We start from the raw sequence: 7,083 nt of genomic DNA on the forward strand, positions 1-7,083 counted from the left end.
AAACAATCCACTTGTTTATTGACTTTCCCAATCTTTTCTTGCCAAGGCTGTTTTCCTGGGTATTTGTATTGTTAGAAGTTTCTTTTCCTTGACTTAAGTTTATCTAGTATGTTTATTGCAGGGACCTGGTTTATGGTACCCTGGGAGAGACCTGAGTTCCTCCCAGTGTCTGCTTTGGCACAATTGTTTCCATAAAGAATCAGGGAGCCTGTGAATCAGGCAAAGTAAACTTTGTTTAGAAGAAAGAGACATGGCTTACACTCAAACATGAGTGTCACTAGAGAATTTGACACCTTGCTGATTTCCCTCCACTTTAAAAAATTATGTATTTATTATTGGATGGAAACAGAAATTGAGAGGGGAGGGGGAATGAGGTAGAGAGAAAGGGAGTTGGGTGGTAGCTCAGCGGGTTAAGCACACATGGCAGCGCCAAGGCTAAGAATCCTGGTTCCAGCTCCTGGCTCCCCACCTGCAGGGGAGTGGCTTCACAGGCTGTGAAATAGATCTGGAGGTGTATGACTTTCCTTGTCTCTCCATTTCTCTCTGTTCTATCCAACAACGATGACATCAAATAACAACAATAATCACTACAACAATAAAACAACAAGGGCAACAAATAGGGACAATAAATAAATAAATATTTTAAAAAAAGAGGTAGAGGGAAAGACCTGCAGACCTGCTTCACTGCTTGTGAAGATTTCCCCCGCAGGTGGGTTTCCCTTCACTTTTGATATCTCTGAGAGCTCTGTTCTCACCACCAGACACATGAGGTCAGTCCCCTCTAGGAGCAGGTAAGTAACCAGAAACTGTCCTGGGATGTCTAGAGACAAAGACCAGGGTCCTTTAGGTAATTTGAAACTACTGGTAATTCTGTTACCACTATAGAATGTTCATGTGACTAAAGCCTGGGCTTGTCTGGCCTTAATTTCCCTCTAACATGTTGACAGATATTTCTGGAATACCAGAAGCTAAAATCAAATAAACATTCAAACAAGAAAAAAACCAAATAATACAAGTGAAAAATATTTCTATCAGTCTTTCATTTATCTTGAATTTTCTTTCCACACTCAACCTGGCTTCTGAGTGTAGAAACCTGACCAAAGTGAAACAGTTCTTTTCTGCCCTGGGCATGTGTGAAACTTTATGCATTCCCCTATTATAAGTATTGAATATATTTATTTCCCAAAGAAATCCTCTCCAGCTTTTGCTCCAATATCAGCCCTTTGTCTCACATTTTAGTGGGTTGTTAGTTGGACTTTAAGGGTTTTTGAGTGATGTCCTCTGCTTTCTTGCCTGAGTCTGAATTAACTGAAATGGAGATAAGCACCTTCTGCAGTCCTGTAACCTCCAAACAAGGTAGAACAGACAATAATTTCCAAATATAATTTGCCTTATTGTTTAAATCCTTTAAAAATATTTCTTTCCTTCTTTCTTCTCTTTTCTTTTCTTCTCCTTCCTTCCTTTCTTTTTCTCTTTCTTTCTTTCTTTCTTTCTTTCTTTCTTTCTTTCTTTCTTTCTTTCTTTCTTTCTTTCTGCCTCCAGTATTATCACTGGGGCTTGGTGCCTACACTACGAATCCACTGCTCCTAGAGGCTATTTTTTCCCTTCTGTTACCCCTTGTTGTTTATAATTGTTGTTATTATTATTATTGTTGTTACAGCTGTTGTTGTTGGCTAGGGCAGAGAAAAATTGAGAGAGGAGGGGAAGACAAAGAAGGGGAGAGAAAGATAGACACCTGCAGACCTGCTTCACTGCTTGTGAAGTGACCCCCCTGCAGGTGGGGAGCCGGGGGCTCAAACCAGGCTCCTTATGCCAGTCCTTGCGCTTCACACCATGTCCACTTAACCCATTGAACTACAGCCCGGCCCCCTAAAATATTTCTTTATTGGATTGAGACCAATTAATAAAACGGGAAGGGAGAGACAGAGGAGACAGAAAGAGGGACACCTGCAGCCCTGCTTAATCACTAGTGAAGCTTCCCCTCCCACACAGGTGGGGACTGGGGGCTGAAATTAGGTCCTCGTGCTTTGTAATATGTGTGCTCAACTGGGAATACCACCACCCTACCTCCTAGTTTGCCTTGTTCTATCTGGGATATAGAACCAGAGTCCCACAGAGAGTATAGACCAAGACTCCTGCTACATTCAAGGGGGTCTATGGCAAGGATAAGCAAAAACTTAGCAAAACTTTCCTACTGCTTTGAACTTGTCTTTTTATTTTGATTCAGTGTCTGCTTGGTTACTATAAGCTTTTGATTCCTTTTCAAAGTTCCAAAGAGTTGGTTTCCACAGTTGCCACTGGATTATTTATTTTTGCCCTTTCTCTGGAGACATGAGAGTGTGGAGCTCCCTACTCTACTATCTTCCTTTAGACATTGTTATGAAGTGAGTGCTTTTGAACAGAAATTACCCACTCATTAGTCATACAGAATTGATATTTTATGCGGTTCAGGTGACTCCATTTCATTGACCGTAGTTGTTTGGACCATGGACCACATACCTGATTTTGTGTGTGGAATCTTGCTGGGGGGAAGGATTGAGACCACAGCACTTAACTGTCATTTATGATATTGTTTGGTTTTGTCTTTCTTATTTTCATGTCCTTCTGGGGGTTCAATCCAGGGTCACAGGTATGCAAGACATGCATGCTTTATCCCTGATCCATCTGCACCTGAAAATCTTTCCTTAGTGAATCAGATTATTTATTTATTTATTTATTTATTTTTGTATCCAGGGTTATTGTTTGGACTTGGTGCCTGCACTAGGAATCCACTGCTTCTGGAGGTCATTTTTCCTGTTGCCCTGGTTGTTAACCCTTCTTGTCATTATTATTGTTGTCACTGATATTGTTGTTGTTGGATAGGACAGAGAGAAATCGAGAGAGAAGGGAAGACAGAGAAGGGGAGAGAAAGACACAGACCTGCAGATCTGCTTCACCACTTGTGATGCGACCCCCCTGCAGATGGGGTGCCGGGGCCTCAAACTGGGATCCTTACGCAGGTCCTTGTGCTTCATGCCCTGTGCACTTAACCGCTGCGCTATCGCCGGACTCCCAGATGATCTCTTTTGACTGTCTACACTGAAAAAAAATCAAGCAAATAGCTTCATAAACAGAGGCTAAAAGTACACACTAATCCTAAGTAGGTTTTAGGATTTAGAATCAACAGCAAGGATGGTAGACCAGAGTGAGTGCTGCAGAGAAGCTATAAAGAAGACATCAGGTGACTGTGAAAGGGGATAAAAGCCAATACCCATATTTTTTTTTGTCTTCAAGGTCTTTCCAATTCTAGTGTCTGTCTACTTGCAACAAGCATCATTTCTCAAGATTCCTTCTGTGATTTCCCGTTTTATTTTTACGTATACATTCAGTTGCAAGCTGACTTCCATAACTACTCAGACTTTTGAGAAATGCATCTGAGTTGCCTCCTTAACATATTTTTAATTTTCTTACAAAGTCATTGACAATAATAAAAAGAACATCATCAGAGAAAATGTTGCCAATGAAACCAACTAATGTAAAAAAATGGTTTAAGACACCAGATAGGACTGGATTTGTTCATTCTTAATTTGCAAGGTACAAAAAATATGTTCAAATTTCAGTCAGCAAAAATTTGAACATATTTTTGCACCATGTTAATTTTTTTTTCTATATTAGAATACACATCTTCTCTAAGTAGACTGTATTTACTTAAAGAAGGAAGTCAACTGCCTCCTAATAGGGTTTCAGAAACAGAAGGCAAAACAGGCAGTAAGTCAGACAATCATTCTGTTTGTTTCTTGAATACAAGAGTGAAATGTGTTCAGAACAGCTGTACAATACTGAGGGTGAATAATTATACTATCTGTAAAGTCTCTGCCATTGCTGTTATAAGAAGCTTCTAAAATAGATGAGAAACCAGAACTAGTCTGCCTGCTTACATGCTGAGTCAAAAAAAGGGGTGGGGGGGACCCCTTGGAGAGACTTTTGAGCTCTCAGTTGACACTATTGGAAGTGCTGCCAACTGGAAAGTGCCAGGTGACATTCCCGTTGGGGAGAAATGCCTTTTGAGTCCTTTGGCAGCTACCTTGGGGTACCCCCCTTTTTTCTTTATTGGTGGATTATGGTTTATAGTAAAAATGGTTAATGGTTTACAGTAATGGTAAACAGTAAAATATGGTAGTTTGTACATGCATAACATTTCCCAGTTTTTCACATAACAGTTTAACCCCCAATAGGTCCTCCTCTGCCACCATGTTCCAGGACCTGAACCCTCTCCCTCACTCCAGAGTCTTTTGCTTTGGTGCAATACACCAAACCCAGTCCAAGTTCTGCTTTGTGTTTTCTTATTTTTCAGTGTCTTTATTATTATTATTTTTATTATTTCTTTATTTTCTCTTTTGTTGCCCTTGTTTTTTTTTATTGCTGTTGTAGTTATTGTTGTTATTGATGTCATCGTTGTTAGTTAGGACAGAGAGAAATGGAGAGAGAGGGGAAAACAGAGGGGGATGAACTTCCTTGAAGAAGTTTCTGGGAGGTCATTGATGTAAATATTAAATAGCGTAGGAGCCAAAACAGAGCCCTGGGGGAGACCACTTGAGACAAGTCTCTATCTGCTAGACTTGTCACCCAGATGCACCCGGAATCTTCTGTTTTGGAGAAGAAACGATATAGTGTTGGCCACCCATGGAGGCCGGCATCTTGAGATCTTGACTAGGAGACCACGGTGCCAGACCGTGTCATAGGCTGCTGTGAGATCAACAAAGACAGCACCCGTCTTTAAATTCTTCTGGAATCCATTTTCAATGTAAGTTGAGAGGGCCAGGGCTTGTTCGCAGGTAGATCTTCCTGGGCAGAAAACAGCTTGGGCGGGTGATAGGAATTTCTCTGTAAGAGGAGAAATACGTGACAGAAGCAGCCTCTCAAGGAGTTTGTAACACGGAGAGGAGAGAAATTGGTCTATAGCTGGCAGCCAGTGTTGGGTCTTTCTTTGGTTTCAAAACCGCTATAATCTTCGCACGACGCCGAACTTTGGGCATAGACTCAGATTCCAAGATGTGGGACAGGAATGAAGCGAGCCACTTCTTTGCCGCGGGACCCAGGTTAAGAATGAGTTCTGGGGTGATGTTATCATAGCCAGCAGCTGTTCCCGGTTTAACCTTCTTCAAAGTGTCTTCCAGTTCAGACAGTGTAAAGGGAGAGAGTTTTGGAGATGGACAAGATAACCGGAAGTGAGATGACCACTCACTCTTTTCCAGACTGGGTCGATCTTAGCACGTCCAACTTGAGTTAGGTGACTGGCCACTGAGTTTGTAGATACGGGAGGATGGGAGACGGGAGGGGGTTGGCTACCGGCACCCAGTCTGTGAAGAAGCTTCCAGGCCTTCCTACTTGAGTGGGTGAAGTTCAGACTTTCTGTGAGTTGTTGCCAGCGGGCTTGGCGTGCTGCATCCAGGGAGGCAATGAGATGGTTAGCCACATCTGGGTTGCCCAACTCATCATACTGCTTTAGTAGTTGCTCGCATTCAGCATCAAGACAGGGCGTATAGTTAGCACGTCTCCCACGAGGAATGGCTTGGGAAGCTGCTTTGAAGATGACTTGGCGGAAGCGCCTGTAGGAATCTTCAGAGGGGATAGAGTTAATTGGAATTGCAGGAATAGATTTGTTGGTAAGATCACTGAACAGACGCCAGTTTGCTTTCCGAAAGTTCCATCTTAGTTTCTTCGAGCACAGAATCAGTGGGAGCTGGAGACCAATGTGGATGATAGCTGGGCGGTGATGACTGTGCGGGAAGATCTTGAGAACGTGTCTCGTAGCGGGAAAGGCTTGGCCATTGACTGTGCTAATCCAGCACAGGTCGGGTGACTTATCTTTTTTCCATCTAGCACTGTGAAAAGAGTCTGGCTGTTTGGGATCGTATAATAGGGAGAGGTCATTCGCTGAAGCCCAGTCGGCTAAGATAGAGCCGTCAGCACGAGTGGAGGAATATCCCCAGTCTTGGTGATGACTATTAAAGTCTCCAATGTAAACGGCTGGGTGTTTCGGCCTAGGCAGGACCTCATTATCCCAAGAGGCACTGGGAGGCTTATATACGTTGACGAGCTGAATAGTTCCAATAGTAATGGAGTTGTAGAAGGTCGAAGAGGCTGTATGGTAAATGTCCGCAAGACACGATTTGGCGTAGGTGGCTCAGCCGTGTTTAGGATGGAGATTATAGCATATTAAATCGAATCCACTGATGGTGAATCGAGCAGCTTCATCGACTGCTATATGTGTTTCTTGTAGGCAGATAACATCTGCCTGATGCTGTATCGTCAATTGACATCTGCTATGCAACTCAGGCATCCAAGTTCGACATCCTCGAGGAAACACTCACGAAAGACATGTCTCTGATATCTGATTACTGTAAAAAATGGCGACTAATCCCTAGCACTGCAAAAACGGTATCATCTGTTTTCCATCTACACCATGCCTCGGCCTCGCGTGAGCTTAATTAATGTGCAGCTTGGCGATACGAGAATCCTGCCTGAAGCCCAGCCAGTCTATCTTGGCATTACTCTCGATTGCACTCTGTCATTTCACGATCATCTCATAAAAACTGCAGCAAAGGTGGGCGCGAGGAATAACATCATTGCAAGACTGGCCAGCTCCTCATGGGGCGTGAGCGCTTCCACACTACAATCATCATCTCTGGCATTATGCTATTCCACTGCAGAATACCGTGCCCCAGTATGGTTCCATAGCCCCCATGTCCACTTGGTCGATTCCAAATTATATTCCTCCATGAGGATAATTTCTGGAACCATCCGTTCCACCCCGGTTCCATGGCTGCCAGTTCTTAGCAACATCGCCCTGCCAGATATTCGTCGGGATGCGGCATCATCTAAGTTCATTTCCCACGTCTACGCTCGACCAGACCTGCCAATATACGCGGATATCTTCGCCCACCCTGTCCAACGCTTGATGTGTCGTCACCCAATCTGGTCCCCTACGCCTACACTGAACTTCTCTGTTCCAGTCTCTTGGAAACAGAGCTGGCAGTCAGCTGAGGTAAAGAACAAACACCTCATCACTGACCCCTGCAAGCGTCAACCCGGCTTTGACCT

The sequence above is a fragment of the Erinaceus europaeus genome, chromosome X (genome assembly GCF_950295315.1).
Source record: "Erinaceus europaeus chromosome X, mEriEur2.1, whole genome shotgun sequence".
NCBI classification, from domain to species: Eukaryota; Metazoa; Chordata; class Mammalia; order Eulipotyphla; family Erinaceidae; genus Erinaceus; species Erinaceus europaeus.